Below are 21,720 nucleotides of genomic sequence, written 5' to 3' on the forward strand. Positions count from 1 at the left end.
CCCAAAGGCTACAGCTACATGAATAGTATAACATGTGGAATTGTATGCAGTCACCACTATGAATAAAGAGCTACCTCTGACTGTTAATAGGTGAGTCCTCATGCAAGAATTTTCTGTAAAGCAAAGGATGAAAATTATGGATATGATTGAAAAATGTTACTCCTTGAAGAGTTTTCTTTTCACCAGCTTAAATGTGGCGACAGATTTAGAGGTGATATAGCTGATCAATAAAAAAAATTGGCCATTCATTCAAATAGTGCTACAATTTATTTTTTATTTGACGCTAATAGACTTAGTCTTACTAGCTTATTCTGGATTTCTAAATCTGAATATCTGTGGTTGCTCTCGTCTTGTATGAGGAAAAAAAATGTAGCTTTTGATAAAGTAAAATCTATCATTTTAGGGTTTTTGAGGGCTTTTGTAGATGGTAGTGATGGCATAATTTGAAAGTACCAAACAACTGAGCAATAAGTGCGATAATAACTTATGCAGTTGCAGTTAAGATGTTTGCAGTCATCATAGTGTTAACAACTCAACATAATAATATATTTTAAGAAATTGCAAAGAAATTGTGGAGGTCACCTTAACACTCAAAAGAAACTGAACACTGAAAATAAAAATGGAATTGCCTTGCAAATAATACTACTAATAGAACGAACACATATCCAGTGTTTTTTTTTAATGCGTTTTGTTCTTGCTTCTCCTGCCTGCTTGTGTGAGAAAGACAGAGCCAGTGTGGTGAGGGGGGGGGTGCAGGTCATTATCCCCAGTGGGGGGATATTGAATTGGCCCAGACAAGCAGCCACACTGACCCCTGATGAGGTAACAATGAGACAGGGTCACCAAGGTCGTGACCTGTCCTCAGCCCAGACAAGCAGCCTGTCTGGACCAAACTTGGGATTAGGCCAGCTTCAGACACTGGTCTCAGGTCACTTTGAGATGTGCGCCGCCTGCAGCCTCTGCAGTCGGAGCGAGGCTTTTAGGCAGAGGGGCTTCTGAAAGGCGCGGAGTCTCTTGAGCGCACATCTGTCGTTGCCCTACTTCACATCTTCGTTAGACAGTTTTGTGAGCCTGTGTGTGTCCACAAACGTGCAATCAAATGTGCCTGTACAGAATGTCCTATTCTGCTGTGCTTTTTACCGTACGCTCCAGTTCAGTTTGTCAGGATGTAGGCTCAGCTAACAGCATGGTGATTTGCATGTTCCCCTGATACATACTCGACTGGCTATCTAATCTGAATCTGCTGACTCGTGCTGGAAAGTCATGCGATGGGACTTGGAGGATGAACAGCATTGGCTCCATAGTAAAACTTGGTGTGCGGAGACAATTTGCATTAACTGTAGGCCTACGCCGAGGCTCATTCCCTCCCTGGCTGACACGCACTAGCAGTGCCTCTGGGTGGCCCAGGTGGTGCTGCACCTGTTCTATGAGAAACGCAGTCCGCCAGAGCTCCTCCGGGTACAAACGTGGCCTCCTCCCTGCCCGCATGTTCATCACTCACACACCACGTTTTATCCATCGGCAGCGGCAGGAACAGCCTCTGCTCGATTTCAGTGAATCATTTTCTTGAACATAACAGGGCCTGTTATTATGAAAACCCAGTGGGTTTTTTGCTGCTTCTGTACATCACCACATGTTCCCGTGTATTTACTGCTATTTTCGGATTAAAAAATGGGTCTATTATCTCCTTTTGATACTCACTAATCTCCTCTGCTCTTTTTTTTAGGATTTACGGAAACAGGTTGCCCCTTGCTTAAGAGCTTCCAAGGAGAGGTGAGTGTGTTATTTGGGACTTTTATTGACATGTTTGACATAGACAAACATGCCCATTGTACTGTTAAGCAAAGTGTTTTATGAAGCTTGTTTGATATTCATTGACTGGCCTCTCTCTCTCTCTCTCTCTCTCTCTCTCTCTCTCTCTCTCTCTCTCTCTCTCTCTCATCTCCTCTCCTCCTCCTCTCACTCTTCCCCCCTCTCTCTCTCCTCTCCTCCTCTCTCCTCTCTCCTCCTCTCTCTCTCTCTTCTCTCTCACCCTCTCTCCCTCCTCCCCTCTCTCTCCTCCTCTCTCTCTCTCTCTCTCTCTCATCTCTCTTCTCCTCCATTTGTCTCTTCTTCTCTCCTTTCCTCAACGGCCATCTCTTCTCTCTCTCACGGCTTTTTCCTCCTCTCTCTGCCGTCTCCTGTTCTTTCTCTGGTCACTATCTCATTTCCCCTCTTTCCTCTCCCTCTTTTCTTCGCTCTGCTCTGCTCTTGATTTTCTGTCCTATTCATGAAGTCCTGTAGCCCGAGGGTGTGTTTAAATTGCATCCTGCAAAAAAAAAAAAAAAAAAAAAAGGCACCACAAAACCCCAGCTCCAGCCAGTCACAGCTCACCGAATGCTATTTCCTCAGACTTTGTGCGTCTGCATGATTTGGTCAGGTTATTTGTTGTTTTTAGCGATTTGGTGAATCATGACCCATTTCTGTTCGTCGCCGCAGACTTTTTTACTTGAATTTCCGCGTTGAGCCCAAAGTTTTTTTAACACACCTTGACCAAAAGAGGCGGCTTACGTGTGAGTGTGTATGCGCTCCATACAACTCCCAGTGCACCACTTTTATCTCCTCCTCCATCATTTTGGCCTATTTCCATCGTGACTCCTCCTTACTGGCAGCCATGCATTTCCAGTTCACTCCCATATGTGAATGTCGGCGGGTAGGAGTGGAAGCGGCGGTTTAGACTGGAGCGTTATTTGGGGTGGAGTGGTGGGCGTTGAGCAGTGTCTCCTCTCTAGCGCACGCGCGCACACACAACACACACACCACACACACCACACACACACACACACACACACCCACACACACACACGCTGACACATGCACACAAACAAAATCATCTCAACAGATAGTGACAGGGCTGCTTGCTACTGGCCATAGAATATTACAGTTTAACACTGGGTTAGTTTCCATATTCTTGTGTTAGAGCGTCAACCGCAGCCAGTGGTTATGTAAAAATGCTGTAATTTAGTGGTTTCTCCATGTTCTGCTGATGATCCACAGTCTATTTAGAGAATAGAAAATAGAAACAGCAGCAGTATAATTGGGGCTTTGTCAGCTGTTTCCACCCTCGGCGTGTTGACACACCTCGACGGCGTGCACACCAAACACGCCGAGACGCGTAGTGGGTGGTCGCGGAACTGAGAAAGACATTATCTTAGATTATGAGATAACTGTACACCCGCGCCAGTCTTAGAGCAGCCCATCAGTCGACTATTCTGCACACTTGCATGCCGACATGAATCGCTCTGAGAATGTGTAATTTTAGCCCGGCTTGTTGCTTACCCCTCCGATGCTTTGATCAAGGACAAGACAGCACCAGAAGCCAGTGGGTCCTATTGAAGTCCCACAGTAACTCATCCTTAAGTATTTCACCCAGGAGCTTGAATCTTTACAAAGTGAATGTGGAGCCCACACAGAACAATAAAAGTTTTAGCCCAGAAACTTGGAGGTCTAATACTGGGTTTAATCTCTGTCATTGAAAGGTGGATGCCCCCAGGTCATAATTATTACCAATAACAGTAGTGTTTCCGCAAGGCCTCAGTTTGGTAAACAGGTTATGTGTGTGTGTTGCGTGTGTGTATGTTGCATGCTCAGTGTTCCTTGTTGGTCCATCGATCAGATAAGCTTTTCCATTATCCAAGGCTTCAGTCTCTGCTTCCCATAGCTTCCCCCTTATCAGACTCCACTGGGGCCACCACACGCACACACACACATGCATGCACACACGGGTCAGCCTGATGCCCTTCACACACCATGGGTAAGATAGGGGAGCGAGGCGGTGCTGAGTGATGGTGGCACAAGGTGCTGACGTATGTATGTATGTGTTTGTGTGCGCAGATGTGTCAGGGATACCTTTTGCAATTGCAAGCACTTCTCATTGGTAACCTACTGATACTGGTGAGGTATCATTGTGTCACTTCATTTGTTTTGCTTGGTCTGTGTATGTGTGTGGGATGGGGGCAGGGAAGCATGTAATAGCAGATGTCATTGGGATTGGTTGAAAGAGCTGCAGTTTGGAACAGCAGGGTTATTTGCAAATCCTGGGTGGTCTTCTAATGGCTCTGGTCCTGCAGTTAACCTGCCTCTAACTGTAGGGTGTGTCCTACATTAAATGTCTATTTCCTGCCTCCCATGTTGGGCTATATAAAGCTGCTGTACCACTGACCTTGGCCCAGTCATTGTACAGTCACGCAGCTGGCTTCCTTCACTGCCATCGGCACATCATTTTTTGCGTTAGTGTGTCTGTGTGCGTTTCTCCTTTATCCTAAAGTTGTATTCTCGTACTCTGACTTTCTGGTAGCGTATTCTCATAGTTGTCAGAATTTCTGATAGCACGCACACACGCTTCGACAGTGACGAACAGGTCTGCTGTTGGTGTGTGAGCGGTATTAGTACTCCGCATCGGTAATCTCCCATTAATGGCAATGCATTTAAGGATGTCGATCGCTCAGTGTCGCACAGCACACGAAGACGGCCAAGAACGGCATGATGCGAGCTGGGTGTTCGTAAAGAGACGGACGGGACAGGAGCTCTGTGCATGTCAGTGAGACATGAGTGTGTGACAGAGGAACATGTGAGGAAGAGTGACACCGAAAAAGATTGAGGTGGAAGGAAAAAAAAAATGAGTCAAAGAACATGGAAGTGACAAAAGAGAATTTGAGAGAGAAAGAAACAGGGAGAAAGACACAGAGGAATATAAAGAGGGGGGGAGAGGGAGGGGTGCTGGCACCAGCCTACTCGGGGCCAGATGTTTTGCGGCTAAAAAACTAGAGATGACAAAGCCATGTGAAGATTTATTAGGTTCCCATAGGAGCCCAGGCAGTATTACATGTAGCCCGCTCTGTTTACAGTGGCAAGAACCCCTAAACCACCCATCAACTACACTACTGGCTTGGCTGGGAATGTGAAGACTTTATATTTGGACTTATATAGGCTTTTGTCTTTATTCCTTTTCTCTCAGCAGATTGTGCTGAAGGAGTTGGAAGAGAAACACAAGGCTGTTTAGTCTGGGTGCGTGAGCCAGAGTAGTCAGCTGTAGCTCTGCCCAGTACAGTAGCACCATCTGAATGTCTTTATTTGGCATCTGTTTCCCTCGATTTAGACTTGATTTCAGATGCGTTTCGCCTACTCTGTCTGCTTCTCACATTGAAGTGTGACACGCAGCCAGTAGTAGAGCTCATTGCCTCGCGTTTGAGCATTGACAACAGCGTAAAAGTTCCCGCAGTATGACTTTAGAATTAATCTCTTATGGATCCATTCTAATGCTGTCCATTTCAATAATATCGGTGATGGAATGCATGCCGTGCCCTCTTGTGTTAATGGCTGCATCAGTAATGGATCCACTGTATTGCTGCTAAGAGCTGACTGAATAATCTGCCCCTGCTGTGGCTGGAAAGACTGAGCCAGCTGTTTAATGATGTCAGCGTGCTGGAGGGGAAACGAACACACACATTTGCGCACAGGCGCATGCATGCAAACACACACAGACAGACACAGATGGACTGATGGAGTGAGGTGCACTCACTTGAAGACAGACGGACAGCGGACACACACATACACACACACGCACACACAGACGCACGGCAAACGAAAGGCATCCGTCATCGGCTGAACAGCTGAACTGGCTTCACAGGAAGGAAACACCAATGCAGCCACCGTCAAGACAGCCGTGATCGCATGCAACATACCACCGCATAGTGAGGATAGACAGATATGTAGACGACTCCTACCGTGAAATTAATGGGTCTGCGTTTGCGGCGTATGGATTTGACACTGGGATGTGAGCTGACATAACTGACAATTAACCGTCGCCTTTTCATCTCCGCAGATTGATGCCTTGAGTAAGAGAAGTAAAGAAGCAGAGGCCGCCTTCTTGAACGTGTACAAGAAAATAATCGATGTCCCAGGTAAGACTGCGTTTCATGTCTATCTACACGTGATCATCGCATTGCCTTCAAACACACACACACACACACGCACGCACACACACTTGTCCACGTAGACAGCACCAACAGAGGAAAGGGAAAAACATGACACCGTCACTCTGGTGCTCCTTCACTGCTCATCCAGGCGTGCGCGACGCCTTAATGTGTCCCCACGAGATCTCATCCCCACTGGTGTAGCCTTTAGAGGATCTTAACAGAAGGTGCTTCCTGATATGGATGACAAGTGCGCCCACGATTGGCTGCGGCGGAGTGCACACACATGAGCAGTCACGTTCAGCACACTGAGGCCGAGTGGGGACGCGAGGCACAGAGTGTTACAGAACACACAGTCACAGCGCTGCTGGTTGGAGACGTTCAGCTGTATGGGAGCCCCGGAGGGGGCCGCGCATGTAGGAAAGAGAGAGAAGTTGAGTTCATCTATAGCGTAAGGAGGTCATCATATTCCCACATGGATAGACCTACAGTAAATCTTTGGATTGTACTGCTCCCAATAAGTCAGCGCCAGCTCTGACGGGGCTATTCTTAACTTGCAGCGAGACAATGATGTAATGCCTGATGCACACACGCACACAGACAGAGACCAGCCTGACTAATGCAGCAGTCTTGAAAGAGGAAACAGTGGTTTTGTTCTGTCTTCTATCAGCTGAAGGCCTGGTTAGTCAGCTCAGTGCTCTGCTTTAGATTAAAGGTGTCTGGCGAGAGAGCGTTCAGCACCAGTGGCCCACAAGTCAAACTGCTTTTAACAGGCTGTACAGTTGACTTGAAGAGGAGGGAGATGAGGGGAGAGAGGAGGGGGGGCGGGAGGGGGCCATGTGAAGGACAAAGGTTTGATAAGAGGGAGAGAAAGTTGATTTTCAAGGGCGCCGAGGCAGATAGGACTCCTGATTCAGGGCACACAGTTATGTTACTTTGCGCTTGTTTGTACTTGTGTGAGATTCTGTGAGCGAGCGTTGTGTGTTTGTGCGTGCGAGTGCGTCTGAGTCGAGCCCTGCGTGGTGTGTCACCTTGACAGCACAAAATCAGCATGAAATTCCCCAATCGTTCTCTGTTGATCTCTCATTAGCATTAAGATATCTAACTGCGTCAGACATGAGACGCACACACACACGCACGCACACACACGCACAGCCCTTACCCCCAGCTGTAAACTGTCAGTTCCTCTTATCTGTACAACACCACACACACCACACACACACACACACACACCACACACAACCACACACACACACACACCCACACACACACACACACAAACTGCTCTTTTAGCTGGCATGCTGATGAGCGTCGCCTGCGTCTCTTGGGCCTGTCACCAGTCTGCCACCCATGAGCACCAATCAGATGTGATTGGCCTGACTGACAGAGCTCTCTTCATCACACTGACAGTTAACCCCGCTGCGTGTTCACAGAGATGTTAGTAAAATGCCTCCAGAAAGTTGCCTTTCTTCTTCCCGTCTCCGTTTCTCTAATCTTCTGTTTACCTTTCGCAACGCCTGTTTCACAGCGCCGCTTTGTCCATCTGTCTCCTCCTGCGCTTCTCTTATTTCTCATTCTCAAGAAGCATCGTAATGAACACTTTAAACTGATCACAGCCGAGTAATCTCTGTTAATGCGTCTCATCTATGCTCCCATCTGTGTGCCTCTCCAGGTATCGCTTATCCAGTTCTCGTGCTGTGTCAGCAGTTGACACATTAGTTGTTTTTTTTTTGTTTTGTTTTTTTTTTCGGTCTCAATAAAAGTTACTCTTGCAACTCAACAAGTTTCTTGATTCAGATATGATAGCCTGTCTTTCAGTAGACTTCATGGATAATGTTTTGCTTATCCAGAATATTGTCAGGTATCTTGTTCTTTTTTTTGTTTTGTCTAATCAGTGACCTGGAGTGAAGTCGTGTCAGTCTGATTTCATTTTAAATAATCGTTCAGATTCAGAATTTTACTGTTCGAAATTGACTGGAAATGCTTCAGAACAGCAACATACCAGAGAATCCAATTTTTTTTTTGCAGAGAATTGTTGAATGATTGTAAATAAATATTCAAATTCCACAGGCAATATTAAAATAAATTTATCATCAATAAAATTATTGAACATCTTAGTGTGAGCCTAATGAATGAATTCAATTCCTCAAAAAAAAAAAACAGAATTGCACAAGAACGTGTCTCACTTATGCCAAAAAATACAGCTTTGTTCGAGCATTTCAAATCTGTTTTATTGCCGTATCAGAGATATTAGTTATCAAATAAAGTCGTGCTCTGGCCCTCTGAGATCCACCGCTCCACTGACAGCACACACAGCCCACCTTATCATAATGTTATTGCTAATTGTGATATGTTGTGGTTCTTGCCGGTGCCAGTAATTCTCCATGGGGGGGGATCAAAGATCAGGGTCAGCTCCAGAACAGTTGTCCTGAAGCTTGTAGAGATTCATTGCCTTGCTCAAGGACACCTCACCAGGGCAAAAACACATGCACAGAAAAAAAGAAAAAATCTCACTCTCGCAGTGCCCTGAATGTAGTTATTCTGAGCTCACTCTGCCACCTTGTTGCCCTTGCTTGTCTAATCTGCTTTGCAGTGTGTTAACACAGTGTGTGTGTGTGTGTGTGTGTGTTTTTGTCTACCAGATCCCGTACCTGTGCTGGAGCTGGCTCAGCAGCTGCAGCTGAAGCTCCAGAGGATGCACGACATTGAGACAGAGAACACTAAACTTCGAGAGACACTGGAGGACTACAACAAAGAGTTTGCGGACGTTAAAAACCAAGGTTAGTAAGAGACGCGCACGGGCACAGAGTCCTGACTTTGGGAGAGAGCGTCCATGTAGGCCAAATTGATTAATCACACATCAAATCTCATATTCCCCCAATTAATACTCGTGAGGATCAGCGCCGTCCTAATGAGCTCCCACCCTAACTTGTTAAAAGAAGCAAAATAACACACAGAATCACAACTGTGACATTTTTTTTTGTACAAATTATCATTTTATTGACTTTGGGTTTAGGCGGTCAATACATTTTTACATAGAGTTTTTTTTTTTTTTTTTTTTAATTTTGTACTGACCACTGTTTTTAGGGCACAGCATGCTCTCAAGGCTCCAATATTGACTCCCAATAGATTAGACTGACTCCGCAAAGTGCTGGCAACTTGACAAATGTCTCACAGCAACACAGTAACAGTATGAATTTGTGTATAAATTAAGATAATCTAACTAAGAGGGATGGTTAAAAGTAATTCACAACTTTTTTTCCAAATGACAACTTACTTTTATTATTAGTAAAAGTAACTTTCCTCCTTTTGCAAGAAGTAGCTTGGAACTATATTCAGTAGCTAATTTTCAGTAAATCACACCACATCATGAATGATGTTTAAACTAAAGAAAGTCAGAGTTGATGACAGCTGAATGTTTTGTCAAACAGATTGTTAATTCTTATTGGTGGGGGTTGGCATTGACCGCTATTATTTAGTACTTCTCCACTGTTGTGCAGCTGTACTTCAAGGGTACTTTGGCTATTAGATCTGCTTGTCGATAAGACGCAGACAACTTTTAAGTGCAAATGTAACATCAAAGCAACTTATTTGGAGGCTCCTTTCAAGGCAAGAGTCCATATTTGGACGTCTTTAATGACATATAAATCTTTCAACAACACAAAAAATGTACAAGTTTTTACATTTTCTATCTTGTTTTGGAGGGGGTAAAACACACAAGGCAGTTTTTCATGAATTTTGGAGGGGAAAAAAATGCCAGGCTACCTCGGGGAAGAAAAGATGGAGAAACTGACAAAGGCAGAGGGATGAGTGAGAAGTGGTAATAAAAGTGGAGTAATTTCAGTGGAAAGGGAGGAGTGAGGGAGGGAGCGAGCGAGCGAGTGAGAGGGGAATGTTTTGGAATCCCCCTTTTCCTCAGCAAGAGTTAATTGGAACAGCTCGATAGCGGCAGGGTTCCATTCTGCTATTGATTTTCCTGTTCCCTCATCCTTTATCCCTCCTTCCCGCCTCAATAGATGGGGGATATTTAAACCCCAAAACACACCGTGGAACTCCCACTCCTGTTAAACACTCGCACACGCGGACCTCCCGCCCACACACACACACACACCCACACACACACACACTCACACACTCACACACACACAGTGCAGGGGCCATTGATCCCCGCAACCTAAATGTTTAAAGTTCAGTTAAGCAGTTAAGGGGTAAGAGGGCTCTGAGGGGACTCTCCTCTATTGATTATGTGTCAGCGCAGTGAGACTGGAGTTTAAATCACACACACACACACACACGCGCGCGCGCACACACACACACACACGCACTGCTAAGAGCCCTCAGTCAAAGGCAGGAATGCTCTATATCATTGTCTCACTCACTTATATCTTTCTCTGAGAAACACACACATACACACACCCACAGAGGCCTATTTATTACTCCAGTTATGTGTTAGATTTATTTCAGGCTGCCCCATTCAGCGCTCAGCCGTCAGCAGGTTATGGGGTTTCAGTCCTAATGCAGTCCTAATGAATACGGTGTATCTGCTGTTGGTGAGCGCTGAATATTCTATACCGACTGTGGATGTAAAGATTAAACAGGAGCCATCGGGGCCAAGGTCTTGGTGCGCGCCGACAGAGGAGGAATGTGGGATATGAAACGCTGTTGCTTAAGTGAAGGTCAAATATCCCGTCAGAAACGTCATTGTCAGCACCGCCATCTATCACATCCGCGGTGTCTGTCACAACAAAAAGTAGTTGGTTTGTACAGTTTTCAGATGTAAATCCAATTTTTTTTTTCTCTAATTGAATTCGAAATTGGAAGGTGTGCTGAAACCTTGGTGGATCTTCATTTTTATTTAAAATATCTTTGATTTTAAGCATTTATTTTTAAATCACAACAGTACTGTCCTGCTTTTGGCTGATTATTAACCTGGCTTTGATCTCTAACAGCAGTGCCAAACTCATTTTAGTACAGAAGCCACAGGCATCTGTATTTTACCTGAATTGATTGAGACCAGTAAAATTAGTACATAATATTTTAGAAAAAATAGCAACTCCAAATGTTTTCCTTATTTCAGAGTGACGGAAAGTGAGATCCTCTTTGTCACAGTGAAAATCGTCTCTTCTTAGGCGGCCTGATTTCTGGTTTCTACAAACTCACAGCATGGACTTGAAGCTGAAGTAATTTCCCTTCGCAAAGAAGTTAGATTTTACTGCATCATCCTGCTGCAAACTGTCTCTCAGTTCTGTTCTTTTAAATATTGTTTAGTCTGCTCGCTACACAATACTCTGCCTTCCACACCAGGCGGCTGCAGTTCACTTGGGAGAGCTGGTTGTCTCTATTGGAATGTTGCAGGTTCAATCCCCGTCTGGTCATTTGTTGAAGTGTCCTTGAGCAGGACACAGAACCCTAAAACTGTGACTAACTTTGCCTTAAGTTCTCTTCAGTCAGTAGAAAAGCAGATCCGAAGGGCAGAATTCTTAGGGCAGGTTTTTCTTTTCCTTTTTTGTTCCTTCCTTCCTTTAAATGTCAGTAAATGTAATCTCATATATTTTGCTTTCCATAAAGAAGTAAAAGTATCCCTAACATCCAGATAATGGTTATCTGTGCCTTCAAAACGGTGCAGTACAGCAACCACCTGGAGAAAAGTACCTGAAAAGTAGGTCAAATTAATCTGCTGCCCGGGAGTTATGAGGCTAATTTTAAGCTGATGGTGATCAATGCAGCTGAGACTTATAATAACTGTCAAGCTGCTAAAATATATGGTGTCACTGAGTGTGGAAACACTAACAGTCAAAGGAGATCATACTGTGGCCCTCAAAGTGGTGTACGGACATAGATGGGAGAGGGAGCGACGACTGAGCGAGAAACGTGAAGACAGAATGAACGTAACCAGAGCCGTTATTCAGCTGAAGGTATGGAAAGTCTCTGATACGGAGTTTAAAGCCAGTCTGGACTGGTGCAGAAGATTCATGTGGCGTGATGGAGAAGAACAGCCGCGGTCCAGCCTGAACCCGTGAGAAGCGGCTGTGTTTTCAGTGCGATGTGACTAATCTGAGGAATAAACACAGACACCTCCTGGATCGGTTCTTGTGGCGTTACTGCAGCAGGGAGGGAAAGTCCACGACGGTGAGGTCCGGTGGGATTTAAGAGTCAGCCTCTGTCATGCTGCATGTCTCACTGGCAAAACTAAAATTCCTCCTTATGTTGTCCTGAAGCACAAAAGTTCTCCGGAAGAGACCGACAGGCATCATCACACAGTTTAAATTTGCGTTTAACCTGCAGATCACACGCAGGATGAACCATAGAGGGCGATCTGATCGATCATTGAACTGATACACACCACTTCTTGCTTTTTCTCGTGTTTTTGCCAAGTTACTTGCGTATTTATTCTCATTAACCTCCTAACACTTGACTTTCTGTTGTGAAATTTCTCCAGAGGTGACCATTAAGAACTTGAAGGAGAAGATCCGTGAGTACGAGCAGTCTTTGAAGAATCAAGCTGAGAACCTGGCTCAAGAAAAGCAGCTCCAGCTACACAACGACTATGCAGAGAAGGAGAGGTAGTGTATAACTTTCTGTGTGTGTGTGTGTGTGTGTGTGTGTGTGTGCGTGCGTGTGCCTGTATGCTGCAGCTGTGTTTTAAGTAATAACCTCTGCATTATTTTGCCATTTTAAACCTCTGGGTCATTGTGCCCTCGGGCAAAAACGCTGATTGTAATCTTTGAATGATAGCTTTATTTAAGACTTTATTTAGCCGAGCTATTCACAGCTTAATAATTTCTTATTAAGCAATACTCTTGGGACTTTTTTTAGGAGTTATCAGCTTAATCAAGAAATTGTTGCTTATGTCTCCCGCTCTGCAGATGAATGTACAGAGGGAGATAACCTACATAAAAGACAATGCCAGCATTTTTGTCATGTGGGTGCTTGCCATTCCTGCTTTGATGGGAATCAACACCTCAGACCTACTTTTCTTTTTTTTCTTTCTTTCTTTCAGTTCATCAAGATGCTTTTCAGCCATTATGGCTGTAATTTTAGCTCTCGCAGTCCTCTGCTGCGGCTGGAAATACCCAGCACCGGCATGAACCCCACCAAATAAATATAGTGAGGAATTATGCTTAGCTGTCACTTTATTTTGATGCAGAGTAGCTCATTCCGACGCAGCGGGCCACTTCCTCTTTAAGGAAGGGATTTTGAAGTGTCCGTAGTTTTCTGATGCACAGGAAGTCTGCGGCTGTAATAAGTCAGCTCACAACTGCAGCAAGACTTTTAGAAACATGGACAAATATATTCGGACGACTGAGATGATATATTGATTCTTGTAAATGTTACATTGCCTCACTGCTGTCTTTTTCCAGGAAGGAGACTCTTTGGCATAAATACTATTAAACTAATTGCCTTTGGTGCGGTCGGCAATGACATTGCTTCAGTAAAGCTCTCTTTCACCACCATTCCTTATTTAATTCACCCTAATGTAGGATAACCAGTTAGTGTTGGCTTCAGACACCCTGTGAGTGTGGATAACTATGTGATCTTGTTTCAAATCAGCAAATTAAATATCTGTGTAGAGTCCCTGTTCAAAAGAGCAGAAAAACAGATACTGTGGTTAAAAAAAAATAAAATAAAATAAGCACCCTGCAAAAGCAGGATTGTTTAAAGGTTTTCTCTCTGGTAAAGATTAAAAAAATACAGGCTCTGTGATGTGCTAAAAAGAAATGATTTACTCCTTTGATTCCTCTCCTGTCGTCACTGTGCTGCCAGGCTTTTCGTAACTGCATCTAAACTTTTTTCAATGAGGTTCTGGTTTGATCACGTGAAAGATCCCAATTTCCAAAAGCTCCTGGAAGAATTTACTGTTAATAGCAGATGATAGAGCTACACCTGTGTTCTATACCAGCGTCATCAATCATGCTATTAAGAATTTAAAATGTGATTTGTATGTTGTATTCGTCTCATTTGTTTGTGACTTAGGAAAAAAAAAAACTCTTTCTTACATAGGAAACTCTGAAATGGCCTTGTGACTGAACTTTGGACATGGCCGACTCATACCATTTATAATAAGTAGAAAATTGAAAAACTAGCAGATTGCAGAGAAATGGAGCTTTGTGTACATATCCTAGTCATTACTGTGGCCCCTGGGGGCTTCCACAGCACGACTGGCCAATCACAGACAGGAGATGAACAACGCGGCACACTTCGTTACATGTGCCTCTCAGAGTTTCCTTTAGAGGAACAACCAGACACTGGAAGTCGAGGCTTTCCAGAAAAAGCACTCATTTTTCACACTTAAACTTCGTTATTTTTGAATCTTTAATTCTACAATAAATCCAGTCAGACTCCTCATAAGAGGGTTAAAAGGGCATCTTCTTCCTTTTTTGTCTCTCAAGCCGTCAACGTTAAAGTTTTCTCCTAAAGAAGGCCATGGATGAGGAATGTGTTGCTGCTCTAAATCTGCTCCGCAGTCAATGTTATCTGGTTCACTTTGTGCTGTGTGGCTACTAGTCCTCCCCGTCACCGACATCACATTAGATGGATCGCTTTTCTTCACGGTCAAGTCTCTCTCTCTCTCCCTCTCTCCCCCTCTCTCTCTCTCTCTCTCTCTCTCTCTCTCATCGCTAGATTTGTCTCGTTATGTTGTTTTAGTCTTTTCATGTCTGTTGTGCATGAAATGAGCTGAGAGATTCACAAAAGGGGGGGTTCTTTGATATTTGTTGCTCCATCTGTTAAGGTTTTTATGTGTGAAAGCCGCACCACGATGCAAAAAAAAATAATTCCTCAGAAAGGCAAAACCGGAATCATGAGCTGAAAACACGCGTCCGAATTGTCTTAAAGAAGTAAGCAGATGTGTTCAACAGCCACGGCATGACATTTTTACTGCTACACTACACTTCACAGTGCAGATATAGTAATGATATATTGACTCATAACTTTTTCAGCTGTGAGTTTACATGAGGGAGACTGAGCTCTCGGAGCCGCTCGTGGTCATTAAATGCTTCGCTAGAAATAATTTGGATGAAATTCCCACTTTCTCGGTCGTCTATATTAAGGTTTGTTTGAAAATAGACGTTTGGAAATGTCAGTTTGCCGGTGCCAGCCATCCCGAAGCCGTATTGGAGCTGGTTGCCCCCCCCCCTTTTCAGACGTATGGTAGAAGATCAATTGTCCAACTGTATTTCCTGTACGTCAGTGTTTTATAGGCCCCTTCCTGTCTGCAGAGAGCTGACTTCCCGTGTCTGAGAGGGGTAGTAAATGGATGGCACCTCTGATGCATTTCATCCTGCAAGGAGTTAGGGAAGGAGAGGGAAAGAGAGAGAGAGGGAGATGAAAGGATGAAGTAGCGGGCAGAAAAATAGAGATGACAGGAGAGACAGATTGGCGGAGAAGGGGGCATCAAAGAGTGCCATAAAGACCGTCTTTGTGCTAGATTATTGATGTTTTTACACGCAGTGGCAATTTCTCAGCAAAGCCCAACTTTTTATATGCTAAGAATGAATCTATTTTATCCTTGTGGTTTCTGTCGCCCCCCCCCCCCTCCTCTCCCTCCTCTCTCTCTCTCTCCCTCTCTCTCCCTCTCCCTCTCTCTCCCCCTGGGTGCAGTGTGCCCCAGTGGCCAGACATTCCTGCCTAATAGGGCTGCTTAATGAGGAGTGGGTTGTGTTGGGAGGATTTTAGTGGGGAAAACACTTCAGAAATGGTGGGAAAATAGAGAATAGCTGCAGTCGCCACAAAGTGTGAACACAAGATTTACTGAGTCAGTATCTCTTAAGTGTGACTTTCTGCTCCCCGCTCTCATTTTCCTGCCTTCTGCCTCCTGTAGGAAACTCCAGGAGAGCCAAGACTCCATGTCCTCAAGGTTGGAGGAGGCCGAACACAAGGCCCAGTCCCTACAGACAGGTACCTGCCTGCTCACACTTTACAGGCCCGCAGATTTACCCAGCTCAGCTATAACGCATCCATCAATGAAACTGGCTATAAAACCCTCGCAGCCTTTGTTTAAAATATAGCGTATTTCTCAATAAATACCCATCAGCAGACTGTGGAAAAAAAACAATGTGTGCCGCAGGGATGCAGTATTTTCGTTGGCCACCCAAGACGTTAGCATCTCACTGATGCAGGATGCCAAAGGGTTTTCTACATTAGCTTTTTTTCTTTTTTTTGGGATGTTTTGAGAAAATAAACTTTATGATAAGCAAATGTTTATGATGCTGACTCCAATATTTAGGAAGACCCATTTATAGGACTAAACATTAGTATTCTGGTTTTGGAAGCCAAAATACAATAAGATCAAAAAGCTAAGGTTAGGCTGAAAGTCAGCTGCATTGGTTCACCGCTGCTGAGCCGCCAGCTTTGATTTGATTCAGCGTGCTCTGCTTTTCTACCAAAAATACTCATATTTCACCTTGATTTTAAAAATAAATTCAGCCAAGTAGAAGTGTTTTGCAGGGCTGTGGAGTGGAACTTATCTGCTGAACCTTTAATAAAGATTTTTTTTTTTTTTTTTAACCATTACCTGCCAATCAGTCATTTCTTTTCCCAAAAACCGTCCTCTGGACCACGGAATCGACAGTACAAAGACGTCATTATTTTTAGGTTTCATGACTTTTGACTCCTCTCTTTAATTTTTATTACAACATTTTGTGCTCAAATCTTTGCTCATAATGCATAATATGTCACTGCTGGGGAAAAGGATGTTATTGTTGCCTTTAAGGATGTTGTTCGTGCTTTAGATGTACTTTGTAAGCTGCCTTGTGACAGTGACACTCACGACTGGCTCTTCTCCATCTTTCGCAGCACTTGAAACAACTCAGGCCGAGCTCTTTGATTTGAAGACAAAGTATGACGAGGAATCCACAGCAAAGTACGTGTCTGGCTGATCTATGTGTGTGTTTGCGGGTGACTTCTCCCCTCTGGCTCCTCCATAGTCTGTTTCTGACATAATCATCCTGTTTAGTGAATCTCCTTGCCTGGAAACTCCCCCTTCTCTCCCTGACAGCTGGATTGTCTCCCGTAACGCTCAGCGGCCTCCAAATCCCAGCATTACCCACGCACTGTAAATACTGACAGGGATTGTAATGTATTCTGCAGCCACAGAAAAGCATCAGAATAGATTTGTTTTGTGGTGAAGTCTAAAGTGCTCGCGATGATTCAGCTGGGTCAGGACAGACAGGAGGCTCACGGGGGTCACTTTGAGAGCTCAGACTTTAAAGCCACGCAGGTTTTCTAACGGGAACCGTACGATAAAGAGGCCTCAATTACTCCAGCTGCGGGCATCTATCATTATTGATCCCATAGCGGGGCCAGGGCAAGAACAGAAGCTTTTCCATGTCGGCACTCCACGCTGTGAAGTGGCACTTTATGACATTCACACTCGTCTTCCCCCTCAGGGTTCCTGGCTGGAACCGGAACCACTTTAGCATCCCAAACTGAATTCAGAAACTTTAAAAAAAAAAAATTGAATTCCTGGGGAGAAAACAAAGCATTTCATAGGGTTTTATTAGCTTTTGTCGCTTTGGAGAAACATACGGCTGTTCCTCTCAACAAAAGAAAAATCTCTGGTGCTAGATGTAAGAGTATTCATATGGCATCAAGGGCGTCTTGTATGCATTCACCGACAGAGTATCAACTTGGCTTTTAAGGTCCCTGGCTCCCTCCCCATTTACTGTGCCCCAAACTCACTGTGTCTCTCCATTAACAGAGTTGTTAAATTGATTGGCTGTTAAAAACAGATCGATCCCTCTTCTGTCTTCCTCACAATATTTTTTTTTTCGTCTTTTCTGCCTCCCTCACTCCCACACTTTGTCTTTTATCTCCCGTATTGTGTGTCTGTAAATGTGAGAAGAGGCCACAGGAAGATATTGCACGCAGTGTAATGGCACTAATCAATAGGTTTCATAGTCTATCAGAGAGCTGTCCTTGTTTATTTCCTCCCTCCCATGACTATATTGCGCAGCGGTTCTACCTTTTCTTCAGACTTCCCTTTTTCTGTCCTTGTCTCTTCCTTTTAAGTCAGAAGAAAACAAGTTTTTTTTTTTGAGACGACACGTATAGCAGGGCCCATTTGCTTACAGAAGCTAATAAACACATGCCCGCCCACATCCACACATGAGCTCACACACACACACACACACACACACACACACACACCACACACGCTCACTCACTCGTGAGCCTGAGGCAGTCAGGGTCCTTGACTATGTGGCGTGCTGTGATCTGAAATTTTAATGCAACGCTTTAAAGCACACACAAACCCTCTCTAACCCTGCACCCTCCCAGTCCTTGGAGTCCTTCCCCCGTTTACTGCTTGGCTGAGCAAATCGCCAGTGTTTGGCTGAACACAACTTTTAACCCTTTAACTGCATATATTTTGGCACCACAAAATACAAACATATATATATATTATAATATATATATATATATATATATATATATATATATATATATATATATATATCAGGCGCTTCTTTTAGCACAGACACGCACACACACACATGCGTACCACACACCACTTGCTTTAAACTTTCCACTAAGGACATTGCGTGACAAATCCCCCATCCTCTTGCTGCATTTGGGTAATCTGCCTTTTAAAATACACACGAATACACAAACACACACTCTGAGAATTTGGTTGGTTGTGTGTGTGTGTGTGTGTGTGTGGGTGTGTGTTGTGTGTGTGGGTGTGGTGTGTGTGTGTGGGTGTTGTGTGTGTGTGTTAAAGGAGGAGGCGGGGCTGTAGATGCAGTGTAGCCCCCTGTCTGAGCAGACGCTGTGAGGGTCCGGCTGGCCGCATTTTACCCGTTTAGTCCCTGTTAAAGATTAATGATATATTGATCTTCAACCCACAGGATCCTCTGCATGTGCATGTGTGTGTGTGTACAGCTTTATCTGTTAGCGATGAGCTTGATATCATTTTTCTTTCTTTAAAAAAAAAAAAGAAGAAGAAAAAACCTAATTGCTGATAATTAGGCAGCAGTCAATGGGCTTTTCTTCCCTGTGTCCAGCTGAAGCACACATAAACACAAAATGGCGCACAACACACACACACACACAGAGACACACTCGCACAGCTAGCTTCTTTTTAAGCCTCCTTGAAATCCCCAAGGTAACACGCTGTGAAAACGCAATGTGGAGAAAGCCAGGGAAAGAAAAGGAATGGACTGATGAAAGCTGGAGGGCAAAAAGCAAACCAGGGGCTGGAGGCTTCGGCGAGGAAGAGGGGATAAGAGTGTGATAGAGGAGGGAAATGAAAATCTAAATCAGGGGAATATCCTGCTGGCACCGAGGACAGAGGCCGAGGAAGAGAGGGCAAAAGATGAGAGAGGGGAGGTGGAAGGGGGGGAAAGAAAGATGAAAGAAGAAGAAAGTGGAGGGCAATGGGAAGGGAACGGTTGAGGGGAAAGGATAGAGGGTGGAAAAGAAAAGGAGCAGTTGAGTGAGGAGCAAGGGAGAGAAGATGATAAGAGATGAAAAGGCCTGTCTGCGATGGAGGAAGTACAGTAGGGGCTTAGAGGCTCTGGGCCTGTTTCAGAAGTCCTACAGTACTGACTGATGTCACTGGGTGCACCCATTGGCTTTCATGGCGGCGCAAGAGTGTGTGTAGTGTGTGTGTGTGCATGGAAATTTGTGCCACTGTGTGTTGTTTGTGTGCATTTGAAGTGCAGCTGGACGTCTGCTCTGCAGCTCCTCCCTGTGGCCGCTGCGTGAAGCTCCAGAGGAAAGTTTTAATGGTGTCAAATCAGGCGTTATCATGATCAAGCCGCCGCCCCCTCCCACCCCCCCCTTACTGTTCGGTGTTTGATGAATTAATTCCACTCTGTGCATTGGCGGTCCGTGGACAGTTCCCGCCCTGCCCAGCGACTGACTGACTGTATCAGGATATGCAGAAAATCCCTTCCCTGTGATCTGCTTTGGCCCCCAGCCTCTAGCTTTGCCTTTATAATTCCCAAATACAGCCAAATCCAAAGGTTATTTAAGAAGACTTTGTGCATCTGTACTTTGATTAAATGATCACATTGGAGCAGGACCGGTGGTGTATTTGGGTTGCATTACTATCCATAAACGCTCTCCATTACAAGCTTTTCTAGCTTGCTGGCTCCCTGACCTCGCATTCGTGTGTGCGGGAGTGCGAGCGGGCGCGCACGCGGGTCTCGCACACTATAGCTTAAGACAGGATAAAAGCTGTTGAGGTAGTGTACTATTATTGTTGCTTAAATGCATACTAGATCCTTTTAACTGTTGGGGAAAGAATAAAAGCGGAGTGAAAAGCTCTCCCACCCACATCTGATTCTTTTTTGCTGCATTGCCTGTGGCACAATGTTGACCTAATATCAACTGTGTCTGTTTTGTTAAACACATTCAAATCAGTAGTACTCAAGCCTATGGGACATAACACTGTTTCTCATACGTGACACACAAATACAAAAGCTGCGTGGGTTATTGGGTTCACTATCAAAAGATTGCGGCGAAATCAAAAGGTCCTAATGGATGCGGCCGTGCACACGCGAGCTTCCGTCTTTGTACTCAGCGCCGCCGCTCATGTATTGTTATCGGCGAGTATGTCTTAGATAAACACGGCGTTTTGCGCACGCATGCGAAGGCAGCGTGTGAGGTCGGCATCTTCAGCGCACCCATGTTGAGACAACTTAGCTGTTGTTGTGTTTGAACCTGAAAATTGATACAGCCGAAGAATTTTAACATTGTTTGAGTTTCAGTGTTATTTATTCCTTCCCCTTGTTGTCTTTCCCCCCCATTTCTCTTACGTTTCCCGTAAAGTGATAGATGTTCGTGTCACTCGTGTAAGAAGGTTATCAAACTATTTTTCGCAAGTCCAATGAGAGGTGGCGTCACAGGGACGTAGCCCTGCCGTCTGACCTCCAGCAAGTGAGAGGTGAACCATGGCCTCCATCCAGACCATTAGTCAGACACAATCACACAGCTTCATAGCAGATTAGTCTGCTGTATTAGGACTTAGAGCTCTATTAATGTAATCCCTCTGTTTTAGTGTGGCCTGGGTTTAGGGGCTTACATGTGCACACCCACACACACATGCACACACACACGCGCGTACACTTAAACACATGTACGCAGGCACACATACAAGCTGTTTGGGTTATGGGGTTCACAATCAATGGATTAAGGTGAAATTTAGACAGTAGCTTAATGGACACAGCACCAACATTTTCTAAATGCGTGCCCTTTGAACAATTACACACACACACACACACACACACACACACACACACACACACACACACACACACGCACACACACGTGATGTGTGCAGAGTGTACTTTTCTTCCTGAGAATCATCCATTAATTTATCCATTCTTTGCTTTTCTCTGTCGGCTGCATTCTAATGTGCTTCCTTGAATAACGGTTGCGTTTTCTGTGTTCCTCTCTCAGGGCCGATGAGATTGAGATGGTGATGACAGATCTGGAAAGAGCCAATCAGGTAACCTATTTTTACGCACCGTCGTCCGTGTTATGTGGCACATGTTTTATTGTTAAGAATGAATTGAGTTAAAATACATATTTTCTTCCTTTAAATATTGATCATAAGAACTTTATTTATCTCTGATAGTCAAAAAGAGTCCAAAGCGGCACCACGGGATGTTAGTGTATTCAATATGGGTTCTTACATATAAATAGTTAAAATATGGATGCTGTCGTGCTTTGCCTCACACAGGTAATCAGTTTAACAGAATGGGACTAGTCAGTGTTTGCCTCCCATCAGCAAAAGAGAACAGAACATAATCAATTTCATTTT

At 44.5% G+C, this 21,720-nt stretch overlaps 1 pseudogene; it reads left to right on the forward strand.

Annotated features, from left to right (window-relative positions):
- The window catches only part of LOC115400742 (homeobox protein cut-like 1), a 54,359-nt pseudogene that overhangs the window by 19,552 nt on the left and 13,087 nt on the right, over positions 1-21,720 (forward strand).

This window comes from Salarias fasciatus, chromosome 14 (genome assembly GCF_902148845.1).
Source record: "Salarias fasciatus chromosome 14, fSalaFa1.1, whole genome shotgun sequence".
Lineage (NCBI taxonomy): Eukaryota > Metazoa > Chordata > Actinopteri > Blenniiformes > Blenniidae > Salarias > Salarias fasciatus.